The sequence below is a fragment of the Erythrolamprus reginae genome, chromosome 2, assembly GCF_031021105.1.
Source record: "Erythrolamprus reginae isolate rEryReg1 chromosome 2, rEryReg1.hap1, whole genome shotgun sequence".
NCBI lineage: Eukaryota > Metazoa > Chordata > Lepidosauria > Squamata > Dipsadidae > Erythrolamprus > Erythrolamprus reginae.
In genome coordinates this window covers 15,664,252-15,690,293 of record NC_091951.1, presented here as the reverse complement: position 1 = coordinate 15,690,293, position 26,042 = coordinate 15,664,252, and positions in this window count along the sequence as shown.

Below are 26,042 nucleotides of genomic sequence, written 5' to 3'. Positions count from 1 at the left end.
TGCCTGTCTGTCCCACGACGATCCAGGGCGAGAGGAACTGCGCCACGAGGCAGCCCCTTTTATAGGGCTGCCTCCCTCTCGCCCTGGCCAATCGGTGCCCAGCGCACCCAGAACTACGTCATCGCGGCCCCCCTGATGACGTGGGGGCCGCAGCTCCGCCCCCAACATGGCAGCCTCCTTCCCCCTCCGATCGCCGCAACAACCGCCGGCCGGTAGGTCAGCCTCGGGCATTGTTAGATTGTTGTTAGTCCTACCTTTGCTAGCCAATATTTGGCTCAAGCAGCCCTTTAACAGATAATACATATAAGTGATATCCTGGGCTCTGAAAAACCTGGCAAATTTCTTCAAAATAGAAACATAGAAGATTGACAGCAAAAAAAAAAAAAAGACCTCATGGTCCGTCTAGTCTGCCCTTATACTATTTCCTGTATTTTATCTTAGGATGGAGATATGTTTATCCCAGGCATGTTTAAATTCAATTACTGTGTATTTACCAACCATGTCTACTGGAAGTTTGTTCCAAGCATCTACTACTCTTTCAGTAAAATAATATTTTCTCACGTTGCTTCTGATCTTTCCCCCAACTAACCTCAGATTGTGCCCCTTTGTTCTTGTATTCACTTTCCTATTAAAAACACTTCCCTCCTGAACCTTATTTAACTCTTTAACATATTTAAATGTTTTGATCATGTCCCCCCTTTCCCTTCTGTCCTCCATACTATACAAATTGAATTCATTAAGTCTTTCCTGATAGGTTTTATGCTTAAGACCTTCCACCATTTGCCACGTCAGCACAATGGAGAAACCTGAATGTAATGTTATGAGAGTATCTCCACCCGGGTTAGAATTAATTTCCTTGCATCTCCTCCCACAAGCCCATACATATAAACCATGCATCTTCTACCAGCGTATCCTGCAACACCTATCAGCTTTCTGCACACTGTGGAGAAAAAGCTGACATTGAGAACCTAAAAAGAATATGTCATGGCATGCAGCCAACCCTCCCCACGTTCCCACAGCAAGAAACATTCAAAAAGAACATAGCATGATGCAGTGGGCCAAAACCTCCAAGCATTCTGGCTTTGAGCCTAACAGCAACCTCCCCTCAAAGAGAAAAGAGATACCTAGTAGGGGTTAGTTTTTTGTATTATCAACCAGTTCTTCATGTAGTCCTCTGTTGTACATACTCCTGATCAGTTGGAGGATGATGAAGATATTGAGGACTCGGATTCAGATAATGTTTATGAAATAGTGAGGGGCCCAGGGTTACAGGTAGTAGAACAGGTTGGAGGCCAGCCACAGGATGGGGATTTGAGTTCAGGATCTAGTGAGGGAGAATCAGATGCTCACTGGGTTAATCCAAAATTCAGAAAGATTCAGAAACGTAGAGAGCAAAGGTCTGGAAGAAGGTATTAAGGAGAGGAATGGGTTAAATATTGTAGTGAGGTATTCGGCACATCAGGGGGCTAGTGGAGAAGAAGGATGGAGTTTCAACGTTGCTGAAAAGAAATATGGATGTGTTTTCGCCACAATAAAGTAAGCCAAAGTATTTTGTATTGTATTTAGTCAGTGCTGCTGTTTTTTAAAGCTACATAGTTAGGAAATAAATCTTGTCTAAGTGAAGCAGGAAAAGGAATGTGAAAAATGTGGCTAAAAGAGAGATAACAGACCGAGTGATGTCTGGAATGTGTTGAAGTACAGAAGAGCAGAGAAATAAACAGAGTTGCTTTATTCATGAAATGATGCATTTAATGAGAGTTATTTGTAATTACTAAACATCTACCAGAAACCAGAACAGACCTTCATCTTTGGCTACCCAAATTGCCTTTGTGTTAGGTGAAGGATTTTTAGGAACCCAAAGTTTCCTCCCAGTTTGGAGTTGTGACTTCGCTGGAGGACTTACTTACTTACTTACTTACTTACTTACTTACTTACTTACTTATTTACTTACTTACTTACTTATTGGATTTGTATGCCGCCCCTTTCAAGATACTCGGGGCAGCTAACAGCGACAATAAAACAGTATACAATAGTAATCTGATATTAGAAATGATTAAAAATCTATTAATATAAAAACCAACCATACATACATACATACCATGCAAAGAACTGTAAATGCCTAGGGGGAAAGAGGATCTCAATTCCCCCATGCCTGGCGGCAGAGGTGGATTTTAAGGAGCTTACAAAAGGCAAGGAGGGTGGGGGCAGTTCTAATCTCTGGGGGGAGTTGGTTCCAGAGGGCCGGGGCCGCCAAAGAGAAGGCTCTTCCCCTTAGTTGACGGGACCCGGAGAAGATCCACTCTGTGGGACCTAACTGGTCGCTGGGATTCGTGCAGCAGAAGGCGGTCCCTGAGGTAATTTATTTATTAAATTTGTATACCGCCCCTCTCTGTAGACTCGGGGCGGCTCACAGCAGTGGTAGAAACAATGTACAATACAAATCTAATAATACAAAGTTATTATAGCCAGGGAGAATCTTTGCCTGAGTAAACTCATTGCTCCAGAGATAGTGGGTTGCGAGTCCCTCCTGGTGAATTTGGACTTAGGGGTTCAGGTGGGCTTGTTACTCACGTACCTGCCTCCCAGCTGCGTGTCAACAGCCCTGCCTGTGCTGCTGGAGGAGGTAGCCAGGCTGGTGGTGGGGTTCCCCGGACTTATGGTCTTGGGGGACCTTGACCTGCCGTCGCTCGGCGAAACCTCTGGGCTTGCACAGGAGTTCATGGCCACCATGACAGCCATGGACCTGACTCAAGTAGTTTAGGGTCCGACTCATGAGGGGGGGCACGCACCCGACATGGTATTCCTCTCTGAGCAATTGAATAATGATCTGAGACTAAGGGGCTTAGAAGCGTTGCCTTTGTCATGGTCAGATCATTTTCTGCTGCGGCTTAACTTCCTGGCTCCAATCCTTCCCCGCAGGGAGGCCGAACCAATTAAGAAGTTCCACCCCAGATGCCTGATGGACCCAGAGGGCTTTCAGACAGCGCTTGGGGTTATTCAAGATGCACTCATCCACAGTTTGGCAGAGTCTCTTGCAGAGGCCTGGCACAAGGCTGCAGCGGAGGCTCTTGACCGGATTGCGCTGTTGCGACCTCTCCGCAGCACTAGACCCCGTAGAGCTCCATGGTTCAACGAGGAGCTCCAGGTGTTGAAGTGCCAGAAGAGACGTCTAGAGAAGCAATGGAGGAAGAGTAAGTCTGAATCCGATCGAACACTTGTAAGAGCTCATATTAAGACTTACAAAGTGGCGCTCAAGGCGGCAAGATGCGCGTACCATGCTGCCTTGATTGCATCAGCGGAATCTCGCCCAGCCACTCTGTTTAGGGTGACTTGCTCCCTTCTTAATCATGGGGGAGTTGGGGAGCCCTTACAGAGTAGTGCCGAGGATTTTAACTCATTTTTCGCTGATATAATTGCTCGGATCCAGGCGGACCTCTACTCCGATTGGATAGCAGAGTCGACTGACAATGAGTCAGTCGAGGTGACTGGGGCACGTACTTGTCCACCTGTCTGGGAGGAGTTTGATCTGCTGACACCTGATGAAGTGGACAAGGCCATTGGAGCAGTGAGTTCTGACACCTGTCTACTGGATCCGTGTCCCTCCTGGCTGGTTTCGGCCAGCATGGAGGTGACAAGGAGCTGGGTCCAGGAGATTCTCAACGCTTCCTTGGGGAGTGGGTCTTTTTCAACACCCTATAAGGAGGCGCTTGTGCGCCCCCTCCTCAAGAAGCCTTCCCTGGACCAGCCATATTTAATAACTATCGGCCAGTCTCCAACCTTCCCTTTATGGGGAAGGTTGTTGAGAAGGTGGTGGTTCTCCAGCTGCAGCGCCCCTTGGAAGAAGCCGATTATCTAGGTCCCCAACAGTCGGGTTTCAGACCCGGTTACAGCACGGAAACTGCTTTGGTCGCATTGATGGATGATCTCTGGCGGGCCCGGGACAGGGGTTTATCCTCTGTCCTGGTGCTTCTTGACCTCTCAGCAGCTTTCAATACCATCGACCATGGTATCCTTCTGCGCCGACTGGAGGGGTTGAGAGTGGGAGGCACTGTTCTTCAGTGGTTCTCCTCCTACCTCTCCGGTCGGTTGCAGTCAGTGTTAGTGGGGGGTCAGAGGTCGACCCTGAGGTCTGTCCCTTGTGGAGTGCCTCAGGGGTCGGTTCTCTCCCCCCTGCTATTCAATATCTACATGAAACCGCTGGGCGAGATCATCCAAGGGCATGAGGTGAGGTACCATCAGTACGCTGATGATACCCAGCTTTACATCTCCACCCCATGTCCAGTCAATGAAGCGGTGGAAGTGATGTGCCGGTGTCTGGAGGCTGTTGGGGCCTGGATGGGTGTCAACAGACTCAAACTCAACCCTGATAAGATGGAGTGGCTGTGGGTTTTGCCTCCCAATGACAATTCCATCTGTCCATCCATCACCCTGGGGGGGAATTATTGACCCCCTCAGAGAGGGTCTGCAACTTGGGCATCCTCCTCAAACCACATCTCACATTAGAGAAACATCTTTCAGCTGTGGCGAGGGTGGCATTTGCCCAGGTTCACCTGGTGCACCAGTTGCGACCCTATTTGGACCAGGAGTCACTGCTCACAGTCACTCATGCCCTCCTCACCTCAAGGCTCGACTACTGTAATGCTCTCTACATGGGGCTACCTTTGAAAAATGTTCGGAAACTTCAGATCGTGCAGAATGCAGCTGCGAGAGCAATCATGGGCTTTCCCAAAAATGCCCATGTAACACCAACACTCCGCAGTCTGCATTGGTTGCCGATCAGTTTCCAGTCACAATTCAAAGTGTTGGTTATTACCTATAAAGCCCTTCATGGCACCGGATCAGGGTATCTACGAGACCGCTTTCTGCCGCACGAATCCCAGCGACTGGTTATGTCCCACAGAGTGGGCCTTCTCCGGGTCCCGTCAACAAAGCAATGTCTTTTGGCGGGGCCCAGGGGAAGAGCTTTCTCTGTGGCGGCCCCGGCCCTCTGGAACCAACTCTCCCCAGAGATTAGAATTGCCCCCACCCTCCTTGCCTTTCGTAAATTCCTTAAAACCCACCTCTGTCATCAAGCATGGGGGAACTAAGACATCTCCCCCTGCCTATGTAGTTCTAGTGCATGATATGACTGTATGTATGTTTGTTATATTGGGGTTTCTTGCTTTTAGATTTTAAATGTGTAATTGTTATCTTTGATTTTTTAATTATTAGATTTGTTAATATATATTGTTTTTGTTGCTGTTGTGAACCGCCCCGAGTCTGCGGAGGGGGCAGCACACAAATCTAATAAATCAAATCAAATCAAATCAAATTAAATCAAAAACCCATAATTTGAAAAACATGCACACAACATACCATACATAAATTATATAGGCCTGGGAAAGATATTTCAATTCCCCCATGCCTGACGGCAGATCTAAGACTGACAGGAACATACAATTTAGACAGCTTCCAAGCCAAGCAGTGCCCATTTCCTCTTGGTCAGGTTAAATTTCTTCAAAATATAAGAGTTGGCCTTTCTCATCCTTCTGCAATAGCACTGCTGCCATGGCCACATCACTAGTGTCCGACTGAATAATAAATTGTCACTCTGGGTCAAGGTGCTGTAGGATTGGCTCCTGGGTGAATAGTCGCTTCAATCTCTCAAAAGCTTTACAGCAGTCCATCATCCATTCAAAGGGCTGGTTTGGCTTTGGTTTGGTTTGTGTTGGACCTGTTTTTAGAAGTTCTGTCAGTGGCAGGGCTACTTCTGCAAATGCCAGGATGTACTGACTGTAGACGTTCGAGAAACCAGGAAGCTTTGCATTTGCTTGCAGCTGCATGAGAGCTGCCAATCGAGCACTGCTCTCACTTTCCCTAGGTCCAGTAATTCAGGGTCCGACTCATGATGGCAGTACACTCCAGATATGGTATTTCTCTCAGAGCAGTTGAGAAATGATCTGAATTTAAGAGGCATAGACATTTTGCCCTTGTCATGGTCAGATAATTTTCTGCTATGGCTTGAGTTTAAGGCTCCAATCCTCACCCACATGGATATGGAACCGATTAGGTGGTTCGACTCCAAGTGCCTGATGACCCTGGAGGGCTTTCAGAGGGTACTCGGGGTACTACCGGTTTCGCTTATATACAATTTGGTGAAGTCCCTGGTAACAGCCTGGAATACGGCCACAAAAGGGACTCTAGAGCAGATTGCACCTTTGCAACCTCTCTGTGGCAGTAAACTCTGAAGATTTCCTTTGAACATGGGGGATGAAATGCCAGAAGAGACATTTAGAGAAGCATTGGAGGAAAAGTAATTTTGGGGCACAGTCAAAAGGATGGGATGGGGAGGGAGTACATTCTTACTACAAAGTAAGAGGAAAATCACAAACAGGCTTTAGATAGGGTTCAAGGGACTAATCGCCTCCATAGCTCTGGATGATCATGCCCAGGACTTTTTGGAGAAGATATCATCTTGAAGGACAGCAGAAGTTACCTGTTTGTTGATGGATCTTAACCCAAGATAATGTTCTGGACATTTCCTGACAGGAAGGATGACAATTACTACAAAAAGTGTCCCCAAGGATGTATCTGGTTTTTTTTTTTACTAACATGTTTTTCTCTAGCTACTCCCCTGCAGATGGAACCAGCTTAAGATCCCAAAAGAAATTGCTTCTCACTGTAATTTTCACATTTCTCGCCCTTGAGATCTCTTACACTACTTCCCTTTTGCCTGTTTCTGATGTAAACGTCAGACTGAAGCAACATGGAGGGAATCTTGCATAAGAAATAATAAATCTTCAGATCATATTCTGGCATAAGTTTGGGCATAGGCAGAGGCTGAGTCCTCCAATGTGCCTCTTCTTTCACTGTGAAGCTCTGTTTCTCTTGGTCTTAACAAGGAAAGCCACTGGCATTTCTATTTTCTAAGATTCTTTGAATTCTTTTGATTCTTCTTGTTATTTTTTTTAACAAACAGGAAGGGGATTGATTCAATCCTTTGAATTACGGAACTCCTGATTTTGATGCTGCTGGTGTCCCAGCCAGTCTCTGGGAAGTTTAGAATGAAGTGCCCAAGGAGTTTGGAGCATCAGGATGGAAAAAAGCCATGGAGCTTTTACAAACCAGGAGACCATCTCATTGGTATAGTCATCTCTACCACAAAAATGTTGCCCATAACATTCACTTTCAGCATAGCTCCTTTTAGTCAATCTCGTTGGTAAGTCAGTCAATGTGGTAGATTTTTTGAATGGGTCCAAAGATGGGCTACAAAAATGGTGGAAGGTCTTAAGCATAAAACCTATCAGGAAAGAATGAACTCAATCTGTATAATCTGGAGGACAGAAGGAAAAGGCGGGGGACATGATCGAAACATTTAAATATGTTAAAGGGTTCAATAAGGTTCAGGAGGGAAGTGTTTTTAATAGGAAAGTGAACACAAGAACGAGGGGGCACAATCTGAAGTTAGTTGGGGGAAAGATCAAAAGCAACATGAGAAAATATTATTTTACTGAAAGAGTAGTAGATCCTTGGAACAAACTTCCAGCAGACGTGGTAGATAAATCCACAGTAACTGAATTTAAACATGCCTGGGATAAACATATATCCATCCTAAGATAAAATACAGAAAATAGTATAAGGGCAGACTAGATGGACCATGAGGTCTTTTTCTGCTGTCAATTTTCTATGTTTCTATTTTTATTCCCTCCATTTCCATTGCTAGCACTCTTTTTTAATATTCTTATTTTATTGTATACATTATGTACAATGACAATAAAGGCTTTAAATTTATTTCACTGACTTCTATATTAAAGTACCGGTTTAATTTCCTGAATCTTTTATTATTATTATTATTTCTGTGGCTTCTATCTTTTGTAGGGCAGAAAAAGGTAGGGCAGAAAAAGAACATAAAAAAGTATAGATTATTTTCATCTTCCCATCCAGTCTTCCATGCATCCCTTGGATACACTCTTTTCTTTAAGGGTTCATTGACTTGGGAAGACTAGGAGGATTACATTGAAAAATCTATTTTATTATTGCTGTAAATGATGTAAAGATAACATGGATATTCTTTACATTAGTTTATATTTTAGTAAGACAGGAATATTACGCTTTATTGGCATTATTCAAGTGGTAAGCAATAAACCCCAGTTCCGGCAGAATCTCACACTTGGCTACAACATCCGTGACAACTATTGGAACACACGTGGCACTTCAGATGCCTTACTGGACATACTCTCTCCTGGAGAAGCCAATGTTCCCAACTATGGCTGTGGAAGGGAGGACAACATTTTTGCTTTACTTGATGACGCTGACAGGGACATCTCTTGCCAAACGTCAACATTAGCAAATCCCTACAAAATCCCACAGGTTTGTGTTTTTGTTTTGCTATCTAGTAAAGTGAGTTGGGGGCTTGTGGGTGTCTGATAAATTCAACTGTGTCATCTCTATGGAAGATGGGTACTGCTTTTCACCATGGTTCTGTAGTTGTTACGTTTATGGATGTGAATTCACAGTAAGAAGTGGGGCAAGGAGACCAAAGCATGTTTGTGAAGGTGAGGAGAAGATCTGTGTCCAATCAATTTTCTGCACATTTTCTGAATGTCATCATAAACATAGAAACATAGAAGACTGCCGGCAGAAAAAGACCTCATAGTCCATCTAGTCTGCCCTTATACTATTTCCTGTATTTTATCTTACAATGGATATATGTTTATCCCAGGCATGTGTAAATTCAGTTACTGTGGATTTACCAACCACGTCTGCTGGAAGTTTGTTTCAAGGATCTACTACTCTTTCAGTAAAATAATATTTTCTCATGTTGCTTTTGATCTTTCCCCCAACTAACTTCAGATTGTGTCTCCTTGTTCTTGTGTTTACTTTCCTATTAAAAACAGTTCCCTCCTGAACTTTATTTAACCCTTTAACATATTTAAATGTTTTGATCATGTCCCCCCTTTTCCTTCTGTCCTCCAGACTATACAGATTGAATTAATTAAGTCTTTCCTGATACGTTTTGGCATGGTGAATGGTTTGGGAGAACTTTCTACCAGCTGGTCAGTTCAACAAATATCCTGACTGGTGAAGTTTCTATTTCCTGGTTGATTTGTACATCTCAAATATATCTGGTATAGCCCTGTTGGAAAAGGGCAGCATAGAAATCTAATAAATAGAATAAATAGAACATAGCAATAGTAGTTCCCACTATTTTCCTGGGCTCCAAGATCACCACTGATGGGGACTGCAGCCAAGAAATTAAAAGACACTTGCTCCTGGGGAGGAAAACTGTGGCAAATCTAGACAGCATACTAAAAAGCAGAGACATCACCCTGCCAATAAAAGTGTATATAGTCAAGACTATGGTTTTTTCCCAGTTGCAATGTATGGCTGTGAAATTTGAACCATAAGAAAGGCTGAACGCCAAATAATTCAGGTCCTTGAAATATGGTGCTGAAGAAGACTCCTGCAAGGCAATCCAACCACTCAGTCCTAGAGGAGATCAACCCTGGCTGCCCTTCAGAAGGCCTGATCCTGAGATGAAACTCAATATTTGGCCACTTAATGGGAAGGAAGGATCCACTGCCAAGAATGATTGAAGGCAAAAGAAGAATGGGATGACAGAGAATGAGGTGGCTCCGAGTCCTCGGAGAGGGGCGGCATACAAATCTAATAAATTATTATTATTAAAATTATAGAGTCACTGAAGCAGTTGGTGTGAGATTAAAGAAATCTATTTATTAGATTTCTATGCCACACTTTTCCAACAGGGCTATACCAGATATATTTGATATGTACAAATCAAGCAGGCAATAGAAACTTCACCAGTCAGGATATTTGTTGAACTGATCAGCTGGTAGAAAGTTCTCCTAAGGGAAAAGATCAGGAGGAAAAGATCAGGAAAGCCTGGAAGAACATTGCCCATGAGGGTCATGATGGGTCAGACATGACTTTGCAATTAACAACAATAAAAACACACATAAAAACGGAATCAAAAGAATCCCAGCAATTACAGATTGATTGGTTTAATATTGATCCCCAAGTACATGCTTGGCTCCTTTTGAATGGAGTGAAAGTAGGAGATGAAAAGTGCATTCCTTACAGAAGAACAAACAGGCTTTATGAAGAGCCAATCTACCATTGAGAATTGCTTTGCTGTGAAACAGCTATATTCCAAAATATATCAGTCAATGAATCCCCCACAATGGGATTCCAGGGGCAGGGCTTTGACATCACAGAGAAGTGTTCGTGTTCGTGTTCGGGTTTGGCAAACTTACCTGAACTCCGCCACCAAGTTCGGGTAAGTTCGCCAAACCCAAACTTCGTTAGGTTTGCCCAACACTAGTTATGAGCTGCCACGAGTCCTCGGAGAGAGGCAGCATACAAATCCAATGAATGAATGAATGAATGAATGAATGAATGAATGAATGAATGAATGAATGAAGTGTAGTATCCCTGACTCCAAATATAAGGCAGCATTCTTCATTGCTTTTCAGATCAGTGTGAAACTTGCTTCAGAAGATCTGAGTGATAAAATTCAATTCCCCTTTTACCACCGGCTTTCCCCCAAAGAAGGGATTGAGTATGCAAGAATTGTCCAACTGCTCCTCTATTTCAGATGGACCTTGATTGGTCTCTTTGCTTCAGACACAGTGAATGGAGATGATTTCATGGGGAATTTGACTCCTTTGCTTATCAGGAACGGAATTTGTGTTGTTATATCACAACAATTCTCAAAAGACAAATCCTTCCTTCCTCTGAAGGAAGCCATATCTAAGTGGAGACAAGTTAATGTCTTTGTTCACTTCATGGAGGATGTTAATATTTGGGACAGAATTCTTCCTTTCCATTTAGCATTTCAATCTTTGCCAGGACCCATTGAAGGGAAAATATGGATCATATTACCCAATTTAGAATTGACAATAAGTAGGCACAGTCTTTTCAAATATGTCCATAGTATTTGGAAATTTTCTGTTCAGCTAAAAGAAAGGATAAAATATGATGGCTTTGAACGATATTTCTTTGTAAATCCCCAGTTTCAATATCTATATTTTCAGTGTCTGTTTCCAAAGAATGTGTTTTCTTTCAAAGGCCGGAGAAGATGCACTCAGAAAAAACCATTAGATACCCAAAAGAAAAGAAATGGGGACCATATCCCAAATTACCACCATTATTACAGTGTCTTTATGGCTCTGGCCCAGGTCTTGAAGGATGCATATTCCTCCAGATCCAGGATGCAAAGAAAGGACAAGAAAGAGAATTTGGGTTCTCTAAGTCTGCAGCCATGGCAGGTAAGGAGTCCCAAAACGGATCCAACAAATCAAATTCCTTCGGGGAAAGAATCCATAGGACAAGGAGAGGAACCATCTCATCTTCCTTGGGCTACAAAAGGCCAACAAACTTGGTCAATGTTGTTGCTTGGGGGATGATTTACCAAGAAGCTGGTACCAGATATATTTTGATATTAAATATGACTAATTTAAAAACGATGTTTGCATTTTTAAAAATATTCCTGTAGGTATGGTTTGTGATTAGCATTGTACAATTTTATTATAATAAATTTGAAGGAGACTCAGAACTTCTGATGGCCTGAGCCTCAGCTGCAGAGTGGTATTATGTTTTTTTTTCTCTTTTATTATTTAACTGCTTTTACCATATGCTTTAAATCAAGAGTCACTTCTCTCTCTGTTTCTCTCTCTTTCCTGTCATTTTCTGCCTCAATCATTTTCTCATTTCTCTTTTTTTCTCCCCTTTTTATATCATTTCTCTCTCTCTCTCTTCCTTCCACTCTTCTCTCTCTCTCTCACTTGCTTTCTCTGTCTCTCTTTCACGCTCCCCATCCCCCTGCCAGCCCGCCCAGAATATTCAAAATAAGAAAAACCTTAATGTTTTCTTCGGTAAAGTCAATTTGTGTTAGATCATTGAAGTTAGTTGGGGTGCGACTAGGAAATGCTGGGCATGAGCCATTACTATTCACAAAGACAGAGCTGAAGAAGTTGTTAAAGAGGTTGACTTTAATTGTTTCATCAATATACTCTTTGTCATTTGGTCCCATAAGTGGTGGGATGGATCTAGAGTCTTTAAGTTTGTTGTTTACAAAGTTATAGACGGCACAAGTGGATTTCGTGTGTAGGAGGTTTTCTTCTTGTTTGATATGATAGTTGGTACATTCAGTCTTTATTTGATGACACAAATTTGTATAGTGGTTTTTAAAGTTTGCAACATTGCTTCACTAATTAGTATTTTGTGAATGGCAGCAATGTACTATGTTCACTCTAAGGTGCACAGCCGCACACCCAAAAACTCCCCCCCACGCACCCTTTCCCAAGTCCACGCAAGGAGCCGGGCATTGGAGTTGGGGGCGGGGAGCAACAAAAGTACTGAGGCCGCCCCTGCCCCCCCAGCACCTCTGGCCCCCTTGCACCCCTGGCTTCTCACCATTACTGCCTGCTTGCCCGATCCACTCCTCTCTCTGGCTTTCTTGGAGCACAGCTCCTCCCACAGTGGTGGCTGCAGCGGCGCTGGTGGCTGCGGCTTCTCGTCTTCCTGATCTGGCCGCTAGCCACTCCGAGTGCTTTGGAAACGCCCGCCCTGTCCCTCTTGCAGTCCCTTAGGTGAGAGCGCTTTCATCCCAGCTATCAGTGAAGGGGCGGCAGGAGAGGTGGGGCAGGCATTCTTCGCACAGCAGAGGCCGGAAAAGGTTAGTCTGAATGCACTTCCCATCCCCCTGCCAGCCCGCCCGGAACATTCAAACTAAGAAAAACCTTCATCAGCCTTCACAGAGAAGAAATGAAGAGAGAGAAAGAGAGAACAAGAGAGAGCGAGAGAGCAACAGACAGCGTGAGATAGAAAGTGAGAAAGAGGGAGAGAGAGAAAGAGGGGAGAGAGAGAGAACAAGAGAGAGAAAGCAAGCAAGAGAGAATGAAAGAAAACAAGAGAAAGAAAACAAGAGAAAGAAAATGAGAAAGAGTGAGTGAGAGAGAAAGAAAAGAAGAGAGAATGCAAGAGAGAGAGAGAGAAAACAAGAGAGAGAAATAGAACATGAGAGAGTGAGAGAGAGCAAGAAAGAAAGAGAGAAGAGAGAGGAAGGAAGATTGTGAGAGAGAGGAAGAAAGCAAGAAAGAGAGAGAGAGAGAAAGCAAGAGAGAGAGAAGAGAGGAAGGAAGAGAGAGGGAAATGAGAAAAAGGGAAGAAAAAAAGAGAAATGAGAAAATGATTGAGGCAGAGAATGACAGGAAAGAGAGAGAAAGAGAGAGAGAAATGACTCTTGATTTAAAGCATATGGTAAAAAGCACTTAAATAATAACAGGGAAAAAAACCCAGCCCTCACCTGTTTTTGGAAATGGTTCAAGAGTTCACACACAAACACACACACATGGGGGAGAGGAGGCAGGAATGGAAAAAGAGAGGAGAAGTGAGAGAGGGAAGGAATAGGAGAAAAAGGGAGGAAGAGGGAGAAATGAGAAACAAATGAGACAGAAAAGGGGGAGAGACAGGAGAGAGACCCAGAAATGAGAACAGTAGTAGAAATTTGAGGAGGGATGATTGATTAAATATGGATTGACTATGGAATATTGGTAAAAGATATATTTAGGTGTTGTTTAATATTAGAATGTATTAATTTAAAAAATTGGATTAGAAATTTAGAACTATATAGAATTACATAGATAAAATTAATGGAAGATACATAGGATAAATAAGGGGTTTATGATATGTACTGTATGATTTTATGAGTTTGCATTATAAATTTAAAATATACTTGGAAATGTAGAAGATTGAGGTAAGTTAATAATAGTAAATGTCAAGTGCCTGAAAATTAATTGAGCATGGAAATATTGAATGAAATTTTAGAAAAGTATAATTTATGGAAATATATTAATTGATGCATTGGTGTTCAGGTAGATTTTCATAGTATTACTATAATATTATGATAAATATTTAAGAAATGAAGATTTTAAAGCATGGATTTATTAATAGTCATGTTTTTTGTTTTGCTGGTTGTTTTAGTTTTAATAGTAATAGATTTTGGTTTTGTTTTATTATTAATATCTTTTAATAAAAAGAAGGGATTTTCTCATTTATTTATTTACTTACCCATTCATTCATTCATTCATTCATTCATTCATTCATTTATTTATTTATTATTCTATGCCACTCAGTCCTAAAGGGACTGCTGCTCAGACACTATACTTTTCCGCCCACACCAAAAAAAAATTAGAGGGAACATTGGCAATGTATCATCTGAATGAAACATACTGTATTATATTTAGGCCAGAGGCTGTTTTAACAGAGAAAAAGATGGAAGCTTTCTGATTGATTCTCATGGGGATTCTTCGCAATGGTAAGATGGGAGTTTCTGGGGAAGACTTTCCCTTTTCAATTCATTACATCTTTCGTCAATACACAATTGCCAAATTTTGCTGAACCATTTTTGCTCACTAATGAACTTAATGGCATTCATACTTGAAAATATCAGGTGGTGTCAGAAACAAAAGTTTTTGATTTTTAAAATTCCTGGATCTTTTCATTCTAGTTCCATTCCATTCTGGAGAAAAATGAATTCTACAATTTTTCCCATTTGAAACTGCACCAAAATGGAGTGTTAACTGTGGATAAGGACATCAAATGTTTGGTGGTTTCACCCACAAGAAGTTTGATCGAAAAGAAATTGGGAAGTATTGAAAGACAAGGAATTATTATCAACCAAAATGTTATTTCTTGGCTAAAGATGTTCAAGAGGGTAGGTTAAATATTCTCCGTTTTTTCTAAAGATTACAACCAATTTCAAGTGAGTTAACTCTAGTCAACATAGTGGGTGACTGCTGAGAATTAAATGTATGGGGGGAAAAACATATGTTTCCTTAGACTGCTTGGGGGGAGGGCTCGAGAACAGTAATGCACTGCTTCCTGGACAGAGGGGAGCCATTCCAGTAGCGGAAATGGAACTGCTGGCACAGCTTCGGCTATCGTCGGTCGATCACACACATGACTGACAGTTTTCTGGCAAAAATCGATGGAAATATTATTATTATTATTATTATTATTATTATTATTATTATTATTATTAATTGGATTTGTATGCCGCCCTTCTCCGCAGATTCGGGGCGGCTAACAACAGCAGTAAAACAGTACAAAAAAATCCAATACTAAAAAACAGTTTAAAAACCCATTATATAAAAACCAATCATACATACAAACATACCATACATAAAATTGTGAAGGCCTAGGGGGAAAGTGTATCTTAGTTCCCCCATGGCTGGCGGCAGAGGTGGGTTTTAAGCAGTTTACGAAAGGCAAGGATGGTGGGGGCAATTCGAATCACTGGGGGAAGTTGGTTCCAGAGGGTTGGGGCCGCCACAGAGAAGGCTCTTCCTCTGGGTCCCGCCAAGCGACATTGTTTGGTTGACGGGACCCGGAGAAGACCCATAAGTATAAGGGCAGACTAGATGGACCATGAGGTCTTTTTCTGCCGTCAATAGAAACATAGAAACATAGAAGACTGACGGCAGAAAAAGACCTCATGGTCCATCTAGTCTGCCCTTATACTATTTCCTGTATTTTATCTTACAATGGATATATGTTTATCCCAGGCATGTTTAAATTCGGTTACTGTGGATTTACCAACCACGTCTGCTGGAAGTTTGTTCCAAGGATCTACTACTCTTTCAGTAAAATAATATTTTCTCATGTTGCCTTTGATCTTTCCCCCAACTAACTTCAGATTGTGTCCCCTTGTTCTTGTGTTCACTTTCCTATTAAAAACACTTCCCTCCTGAACCCTATTTAACCCTTTAACATATTTAAATGTTTCGATCATGTCCCCCCTTTTCCTTCTGTCTTCCAGACTATACAGATTGAGTTCATTAAGTCTTTCCTGATACGTTTTATACTTAAGACCTTCCACCATTCTTGTAGCCCGTCTTTGGACCCGTTCAATTTTGTCAATATCTTTTTGTAGGTGAGGTCTCCAGAACTGAACACAGTATTCCAAATGTGGTCTCACCAGCGCTCTATATAAGGGGATCACAATCTCCCTCTTCCTGCTTGTTATACCTCTAGCTATGCAGCCAAGCATCCTACTTGCCTTTCCTACCGCCCGACCACACTGCTCACCCATTTTGAGACTGTCAGAAATCACTACCCCTAAATCCTTCTCTTCTGAAGTTTTTGCTAACAGAGAACTGCCAATGCAATACTCAGATTGAGGATTCCTTTTCCCCAAGTGCATTATTTTACATTTGGAAACATTAAACTGCAGTTTCCATTGCTTTGACCATTTATCTAGTAACGCTAAATCATTTACCATATTACAGACCTCTCCAGGAATATCAACCCTATTGCACACTTTAGAGTCATCGGCAAATAGGCAAACCTTCCCTACCCAACCTTCCCCTATGTCACTCACAAACATATTAAAAAGAATAGGACCCAGAACAGACCCTTGTGGCACACCGCTTGTAACCTGTCTCTGCTCAGAATACTCGCCATTAACAATAACTCTCTGATGTCTATGCTTCAGCCAGCTTGAAATCCACTGAACTATCCAGGGATTAAGTCCAATCTTCACTAATTTATCTATCAGCTCTTTATGTGGAACCGTATCAAAGGCTTTGCTGAAGTCCAGATAGGCAATATCCACGGCACCACCTTGATCCAACACCTTTGTGACATAGTCAAAGAACTCAATGAGATTAGTCTGACACGATTTTCCTTCAGTAAAGCCATGCTGATTTGGGTCCAATAAGTTATTGTTTTTTAGATGCTGATTTAACCTCTTTTTGAGTAGAGTCTCCATCATTTTAACTACAACTGATGTCAAGCTAACTGGCCTGTAGTTACCAGCTTCTTCTCTACTGCCCTTTTTGTGGATAGGCACAACACTGGCCATTCTCCAATCCTCAGGAACATCTCCTGTTAACAGGGATTGGTTAAACAAATCAGTCAGGGGGGTAGCAATGACAGATCTGAGTTCTTTAAGAACTCTGGGGTGGATGCCATCTGGACCCATTTCCTTATTTATCTTTAATCTTTCAAATTCTTCTAAGACATTGGCTTCTAACATCACTGGAGCTGAATCCGTACAGCTGGAAGCAATGCTATATCCCTCTATAGTATTATTTTGTAAGGTGTCTTTTGAGAAAACTGAACAGAAGTAGCTATTGAAATGGTCAGCGATCTCCTTATTCCCATCAATGCATGTATTATTCCCGGTACTAAGCTTTGTGATGCTGCAGTTTTTCTTCTTCCTATCACTAATATATCTGAAGAAGGTTTTATCCCCCTTCTTTACAGATTTTGCTATTTCTTCCTTTTTTGAGGCTTTAGCAGCATATATTATGTTTCGCCTCCTTCTGTCTCATTTTATACACCTCCCTATCAGCTATACTTCCAGACTCCTTATACCTCCTATAGGCAGCCTTTTTTTCATTGACTATAGCCCTTACATCATTGCTAAACCATAGCGGTTTCTTCTTCCTTTTACCTTTAGTTATTTGCTTTACATAAAGTCTTGTGGCTTTTAAGATGGCCTTTTTTAATACAGTCCACTGGGTGCTCGCTCCTGCCATTTTATTCCTCCCCTCTAATTCATTATTTAAATATTCCCCCATTGCATTAAAATTTGTTTTTCTGAAATCCAATACTTTGGTTGCAGTATAGGATTGCTCACAATCAGTTTTTACATCAAACCACAAACATAGATGGTCACTGCAACCTAAATTTTCTCCCACCTTGACCTCTGAAACCCAATTCCCATTTGTAAAAACTAAATCTAGAATATTCTCCCCTCTAGTTGGTGTCTAAACTAGCTGTGCCAGAGCTGCTCTTGTAAAGGCCTCTACTATATTCTTACTTTTGCATGTAAGGGCACTGGGGATATTCCAGTCAACATCAGGCATGTTGAAATCACCCATAACCACAATATCTCCCTTTACTGCCATTAGGGTAATCTCATCCACCATCTTGTTGTCATGTTCCTCAGATTGCCCTGGAGGCCTATAGATCACCCCAATTCTAATGACAGAACCGTCTTTATTTTGCATGCAAATCCAGAGGGTCTCCAGATCTTTACATGTATTTTGAATTAGTATTGTTTTTAGACTTTCTTTAACATAAATGGCTACTCCACCTCCCCTTCTCTCTATTCTATCCTTCCTATACAGTGTATATCCTGGTATGGATATTTCCCATTCATTAGAATCCTTAAACCATGTCTCAGTTACGGCAACCAGATCCAAATTATCTCTAGATATTATGGCCATTAACTCACAGAGCTTGTTGCTCAAGCTTCGAGCATTCGTGTACATTACCCGAAGAACATTATTTTCATTATTAGTTTGCCCCTTATCATCAACAACTACATCTATTTTATTTACAGCTCCCTTTTCATAAGCTTCCAGAAACTGATTTATCCTCATTGGTCGGGGACAGAAATCCTCCACATCTGGTACATCTCTGTCCCCTTTACCTAGTTTAAATGCCTGTCCAAAAAAGTTCTGAATTCCTCACCGAGCACCTGGGTACCTCTGTATGATGGATGCAAACCATCCCTCTTAAACAACTCCCTATTAGACCACCTACTGACATCATGACTTACATAACCAAAAACCTTCAGCTTTACACCACTGCCTTAACCACACATTAAACTCTCTGATACAACTTGTTTTACCCTCCTGGCCACAAACCGGTAACACCTCTGAGAAAGTCACTGAATCAGTTATTTTACCCAGCTCCACACTTAGACATTGAAAATCTCTTTTTACTACATTAACATTTCTCTGGGACAAATCGTTTGTGCCAAGATGCACCACCACATCAACTTTATTACCTTTACTCACAGCCTTGACAATGTTTGTAATCCGCCTCCTGTCCCTGTGGGCAGTGGCTCCTGGAAGACACCTCATCACCTTCACCACATCCTTCCTCTGTCCCAAATCAACACCTCTGACAATCGAGTCACCCAGAAGAACATGTGTCCTCTCTTTATTTCTACTAACTGGACTTGGTTTGGTGACACTATGCTCCTCATTTACAACAACTTCTCCTTTGAACATTCCCTCATTCTCCGCCTGAGGGGCCTTGCTAATATCTACAACATCCTTACTATTTAAATCCGCAAGAACATTATAGGAATTGGATACAGAGAGACCAAAATTGTTATGTTTTTGTTCAACTGCACGTAATCTTCCTGAACCAACAGTTGTCCAAACAGCCCTCCTCCTCGGGGGGCGCTGTGGAAGTGGAGGCTGCACACATGGCTGCATTACAGCACGTGGCTGGGACAATCTTTCCACTTCTGCCTGCAAGCTACAAACTAAGGACTGCAATCTAGAGATCTCGCCATCTAACCTAGATGTCCTAATGCAAAGAGGGCAGTACCCCAGGTTCCACAAGGTACTACGGAACACAACAGCCAAACAAGTGTTACACTGCACCAAGCCAATCATCTTAACAATGTATTGTTAACAATCTTAACAATCTTCTATGTTTTTATGTTTCTAAATTGATTCAGCCATGTTCAGCATCAGATGGTGTGTGATTATTCTTTATGGTACATACTTTTTGTTTCTCTTCTATTCAGAATCTCTTTCAAATTGGTAAGAAATACTGGACTCCTTTCAGTCTGGTTTCAGAACCAGTCACAGCACAGAAACCGCTTTGGTCACACTGATAGATGATCTCTGGTGGGCCCGGGATAAGGAACCTTCCACTATCCTGGTGCTCCTTGACCTCTCAGTGGCCTTTGATACCATTAACCATGGTATCATTCTGTGGCGGCTGGAGGGATTGGGAGTGGGAGGCACAATTCTTTACTTCCGGTTCCGGTTGGGGGAGCAGAGAGGAGGGGTGGGACTGCTGCTCCGCTGGCTACGGTAGATAACATCAAATAATATAGGAACCCCTGGTTAATGCTATACAGGACTCGCAGTTTTGGAGAGGTGAGCATTTGAGCATTTGCTGCCGAGGAGGACGCTCGCCCCCTGCCCCCCCCCCCGCACTGTTTTCCGCCCCTCTTTTACCCCAGGCCCGGCAGTTTGATCAGCTGGGCTCCGAAAATGGCGACTGCGGCGTTGTGACGTGACTGAGCCGCCTGTCATCTACGGCTTCGAGACACACAGTCTGTTGCCTCCGTTTACTGTTTATTCGTTTCGGAGGGACAGAGAGCAGTGAGAAGACAGAGCCCCAGAGGAAGACACTCCCTTATATAATCTGGGGAGATTCTGATGCCTCCCCCCTTGCTCCGCAGCGTTTTGTAGGCTGCTTTCTTTTCGCAAAGGAAATATCACCAGGCAATCAGCTGGGGCTCCGATAATGGCGGCCCCCTGATGAGAACTGGAGCCGGCTGCCGCTTTGCCTGTCTACTTCCTGCTTACCATCGGCTGTTGTTCGCTGTTTCTTTTCCTTTTGCTGAGTCATCTGCTTGCTGCTGCTGCTACTTTAAGTGGTTTTAATGTTATCGGAACTGAGCAAGCCAGCCAGATCCTCCCCATTGAACTGGATGGTCCTGAGAAGCCGTGGCGCCAGATGGTGGGGGCGCCCGGTATCGGAGGGGCCATCGGAATAGGTGGACTTACAAGGAAGGAGGAGACCGAGTCGGAGCCAGAGATTGAAACTCATCTTACTGAGCCCACATGGAGTCTGTACTAAAACCATGTAAGACTGTAGAGGGACTGGAGACTGGGAGCAGAGGAGAAAAAGTGATTGTGGATCCAGAGAAAGAACTGAGAGTGCCAGCCAGTGGCAGTGGCTGGTACCAAAGATCCCAAGATCCTAGAAAACAATATACTTGGACTTCTCCTTGGTCATTGAACTTTTCTCTCCACAACTCACTCCTTAGAACTGGTGCTGTGTTGCTGACCTGATGGAATATCATCTTAATTATTTCCTATATTTTTTGCACTCTACAACTTTAGCACTTTATAACTTTAACGATTTTTTAAATAATTATATGTTATTCTATTAAGATCTTGAGAATAACGTAGTGTTAATTAGTATCCTATTTTAGTGTAATTGATTTTTATATTGTTTTTTAATTGAATCTATATTGAATTTTTAATAATTAATATTTTAGCTAATTTCTTAGAAGGGGTTTTAAAACTAATGAATTATTGGGGTGGGTATGATGATATGTATGAAATGAATGATTGTTAAGGATGGGCTGGGTGGAACTTTGGTATGGATGAATTAAATGGAAATGGTATGAATGATTTGATTAGCCTACCTGACACAGGAGAGGCAGGAGGGGAGGGGGCACCGATGTCTGAGGTGGTAGAGGGTCGGAATATTCCGGTCCTGCTGGGGAGAGGCAGATATGGCGGGGGCCACAGAGCTAGCCGTTCCAGGGGAACAAGAGATCGTTGCGTAATAACGATCCCTTGTTCCGGCTCTGTGAACCCAATCCTGGGTGCTGGTGATGAGTGTAATTCTGGCCCTGGGCTCAAGCTGCTGCTACTCAATGCCAGGTCGGTGGTAAATAAAGCTCTCCTCATCCGGGATCTGATCCTGGATGAGGAGGCCGACTTGGCATGTGTTACTGAAACCTGGCTGGGCCCAGAGGGAGGAGTCCCTCTCTCTGAAATTTGCCCAGCCGGGTTTCAGATATGGCATCAGCCTCGACCCCAGGGAAGGGGGGGAGGAGTGGCTATTATAGCCAGGGAGAGCCTTAGCTTGCGTAGACTCGTTGCTCCAGAGATTGCGGGCTGCGAGTCCCTCCTGGTGAAGTTGGACTTAGGGGTCCAGGTGGGCTTGTTTCTCACGTACCTGCCTCCCAGCTGCGTGTCACAAGCCCTGCCTGTGCTACTCGAGGAGGTAGCCGGGTTGGCGGTGGGGTTCCCCAGACTTATTGTCTTGGGGGACTTTAACTTGCCGTCGCTCGGTGAAACCTCTGGACTGGCACAGGAGTTCATGGCCACCATGACAGCCATGGACCTGACCCAAGTAGTACAGGGTCCGACTCATGAGGGGGGGCATGCACCCGACATGGTATTCCTCTCTGAGCAACTGAGTAATGGTCTGAGACTCAGGGGCTTAGAAGTGTTGCCTATGTCATGGTCAGACCATTTTCTACTGCGGCTTGACTTCCTGGCTCCAATCTTCCCCGCAGGGAGGCGGAACCGATTAAGCTGTTCCGCCCCAGACGCCTGATGGATCCAGAGGGCTTTCAGAAGGCGCTTGGGGTTATTCCAGATACACTCGTACACAGTTCGGCGGAGTCTCTGGCTGAGGCCTGGAACAAGGCTGCAGCGGAGGCTCTTGACCGAATTGCGCCGTTGCGACCTCTCCGCGGCACTAGACCCCGTAGAGCTCCATGGTTCAACGAGGAGCTCCGGGAGTTGAAACGCCAGAAGAGACGTCTAGAGAAGCGATGGAGGAAGAGTAAGTCCGAATCCGATCGAACACTTGTAAGAGCACATGTTAAGACTTACAAAGTGGCGCTCAAGGCGGCAAGATGCGCGTATCATTCCGCCTTGATTGCATCAGCGGAATCCCGCCCGGCCGCTCTGTTTAGGGTGACCCGCTCCCTTCTTAATCAGGGGGGAGTTGGGGAGCCCTTGCAGAGTAGTGCCGAGGATTTTAACACGTTTTTCGCTGATAAAATCGCTCGGATCCGAGCGGACCTCGACTCCAATTGGAATACAGAGTCGACTGACAACAAGTCAGTTGAGGTGACTGGGGCACGTACTTGTCCACCTGTCTGGGAAGAGTTTGATCTGGTGACACCTGATGAAGTGGACAAGGCCATTGGAGCTGTGAGTTCCACCACCTGTTTACTGGATCCGTGTCCCTCCTGGCTGGTTTCGGCCAGCAGGGAGGTGACACGGAGCTGGGTCCAGGAGATTGTCAACGCTTCTTTGGGGAGGGGGTCCTTCCCGGATCCCTACAAGGAGGCACTTGTGCGCCCCCTCCTCAAGAAGCCTTCCCTGGACCCAGCCATTCTCAACAACTATCGACCAGTCTCCAACCTTCCCTTTATGGGGAAGGTTGTTGAGAAGGTGGTGGCGCTCCAGCTCCAGCGGTCCTTGGAAGAAGCCGATTATCTAGGTCCTCAGCAGTCAGGATTCAGGCCCGGCTACAGCACGGAAACTGCTTTGGTCGCGCTGATGGATGATCTCTGGCGGGCCCGGGACAGGGGTTTATCCTCTGTCCTGGTGCTTCTTGACCTCTCAGCGGCTTTCGATACCATCGACCATGGTATCCTTCTGCACCGGCTGGAGGGGCTGGGAGTGGGAGGCACTGTCCTTCAGTGGTTCTCTTCCTACCTCTCTGGCCGGTCGCAGTCGGTGTTAGTGGGGGGTCAGAGGTCGACCTCTAGGTTACTCCCTTGTGGGGTGCCTCAGGGGTCGGTCCTCTCCCCCCTACTATTTAATATCTACATGAAACCGCTGGGTGAGATCATCCAAGGGCATGGGGTGAGGTATCATCAGTATGCAGATGATACCCAGCTTTACATCTCCACCCCTTGTCCAGTCGGCGAAGCAGTGGAAGTGATGTGCCGGTGCTTGGAGGCTGTTGGGGTCTGGATGGGTGTCAACAGACTCAAACTCAACCCGGATAAGACGGAGTGGCTGTGGGTTTTGCCTCCCAAGGACAATTCCATCTGTCCATCCATCACCCTGGGGGGGGAGTCACTAACCCCCTCAGAGAGGGTCCACAACTTGGGCGTCCTCCTCGATCCACAGCTCACATTAGAGAAACATCTTTCAGCTGTGGCGAGGGGGGCATTTGCCCAGGTTCGCCTGGTGCACCAGTTGCGGCCCTATTTGGACCGGGAGTCACTGCTCACAGTCACTCATGCCCTCATCACCTCGAGGCTCGACTACTGTAACGCTCTCTACATGGGGCTACCTTTGAAAAGTGTTCGGAAACTTCAGATCGTGCAGAATGCAGCTGCGAGAGCTATCATGGGCTTTCCTAAATTTGCCCATGTCACACCAACACTCCGCAGTCTGCATTGGTTGCCGATCAGTTTCCGGTCACAATTCAAAGTGTTGGTTATGACCTATAAAGCCCTTCATGGCACCGGACCAGAATATCTCCGGGACCGCCTTCTGCCGCACGAATCCCAGCGACCAGTTAGGTCCCACAGAGTTGGCCTTCTCCGGGTCCCGTCAACTAAACAATGTCGTTTGGCGGGACCCAGGGGAAGAGCCTTCTCTGTGGCGGCCCCGACCCTTTGGAATCAACTCCCCCCAGATATCAGAGTTGCCCCCACCCTCCTAGCCTTTCGTAAGCTCCTTAAAACCCACCTCTGTCGTCAGGCATGGGGGAATTGACATGTTCCTTCCCCCTAGGCTTATAAAATTTATGTATGGTATGCTAGTGTGTATGACTGGTTTTTAACTTGTGGTGTTCTTAAAATTAATTTAATATTGGATTTGTCTTGTATTGCTGTTGCTGTGAGCCGCCCCGAGTCTGCGGAGAGGGGCGGCATACAAATCTGATTAAACTAAATTAAACTAAACTAAACAATTCTACAGTGGTTCTCCTCTCTCCAATTGTTCGCAGTCAGTGTTAGTGGGGGGACAGAGGTCCATCCCTCAGCATCTCCTTTGTGGGATTCCAAAGGGGTCCATCCTCTTCCCCCTACTATTTAACATCTACATGAAGCTGTTGGGCAAGATCATTCAAGGGCACGGGGTGAGGTATCATCAGTATGCTGATGATACCCAGTTAAACATCTCTACCCCATGCCAATTCAGTGAAGCAGTAGATGTGATGTGCCAGTGCCTGAAGGCTGTAAGGGTCTGGATGGGGGCCAACAGGCTGAAGCTCAACCCAGACAAGACCGAGTGGCTGTGGGCTTTTCCTCCTAAGGACCATTTGATCTGTCCGTCCATTGTGCTGGGGGGAGAAACATTGACCCTCTCAGATAGGATCTGCAAATTGGGCATCCTCCTGGACCCACAGCTGAACCTTGACCATCATTTCTCAGCTGTGGCTATGGGAACCTTTGCCCAGGTTTGCCTAGTGTACCAGCTGTGGCCCTATTTGCACCAGGGGACGCTGCACACAATCGCTCAGGCCCTCATCACCTTCCCGTCTTAATTATTACAATGCACTCTACATGGGGCTATCCTTGAAAAGTGTTCAGAGACTTCAAAGTATCCAGAATGCAGCCATGCAAGTTGTCATGGGTCCACCTCGGTACACCCATATAACAACTATACTCCATGAGCTGCACTGGCTACCCATCAGTCTCTGGGCACAATTCAAGGTGTTGGTTATTACCTATAAAGCCCTACATAGCTTAGGGCCACATTATTTAAGGGACCATCTCCTGCCACATACCTCCCAGAGACCAATTAGAACACACAGAGTTGGCCTCTTCCAGGTCCCGTCAGCCGAGCAATGTAGACTGGGTGGACCTCGGGGGAGATCCTTCTCTGTTACCGCCCCAGCTCTTTGGAATCAACTCCCAATGGATGTCTGCACTGCTCCCACCCTGCTGGCTTTCTGTAAAGCCATAAAGACCTGGCTGTGCCGGCAAGCTTGGGGATTAGCACCAACTTGACCATCTGTATCAACATGATTTCGTAAATGGTATGTATGTGGGTTGTGGGTTGCCTTGTTATGAGTTTTTATCAAGGTTTCAGAATTTTACTTTCTTTCTTGTATGCCACCCCGAGTCTTTGGAGAGAGGCGGCATACAAGTCTATTAAATTGTTATTAATTATTATTATTATTATTCTTTTTATTGCTATTTGTAATTTTAAATTTTTTATACTGCTGTAAGCCGCCCTGATTCCCTTGGGAATGGGCAGCAGGAAAGTCAAATTAAATTTAATTAATTAATAAGTGCTGGCATTTGTATTCCAAATAGCCTCAGGTTATTTTAATGAGCGTCTGATTTAGGTTTGGACTGAATTAATGTAATCATGATTGTTTGGAGGTCCTGTTGGTCCATGTGGGTAATAAGAAAGGAACCTCTTTTGACCACAGCAATGTTCTCATTCTGGACCAAGAGGACCACTGGTTTGAAAGATGGGTCTAAGAGACCATCTATGTTAAAATTGAATATAGATGGAGGAGAGATACAATATCATCTTGTTTTCTGCCTAAAACACAAT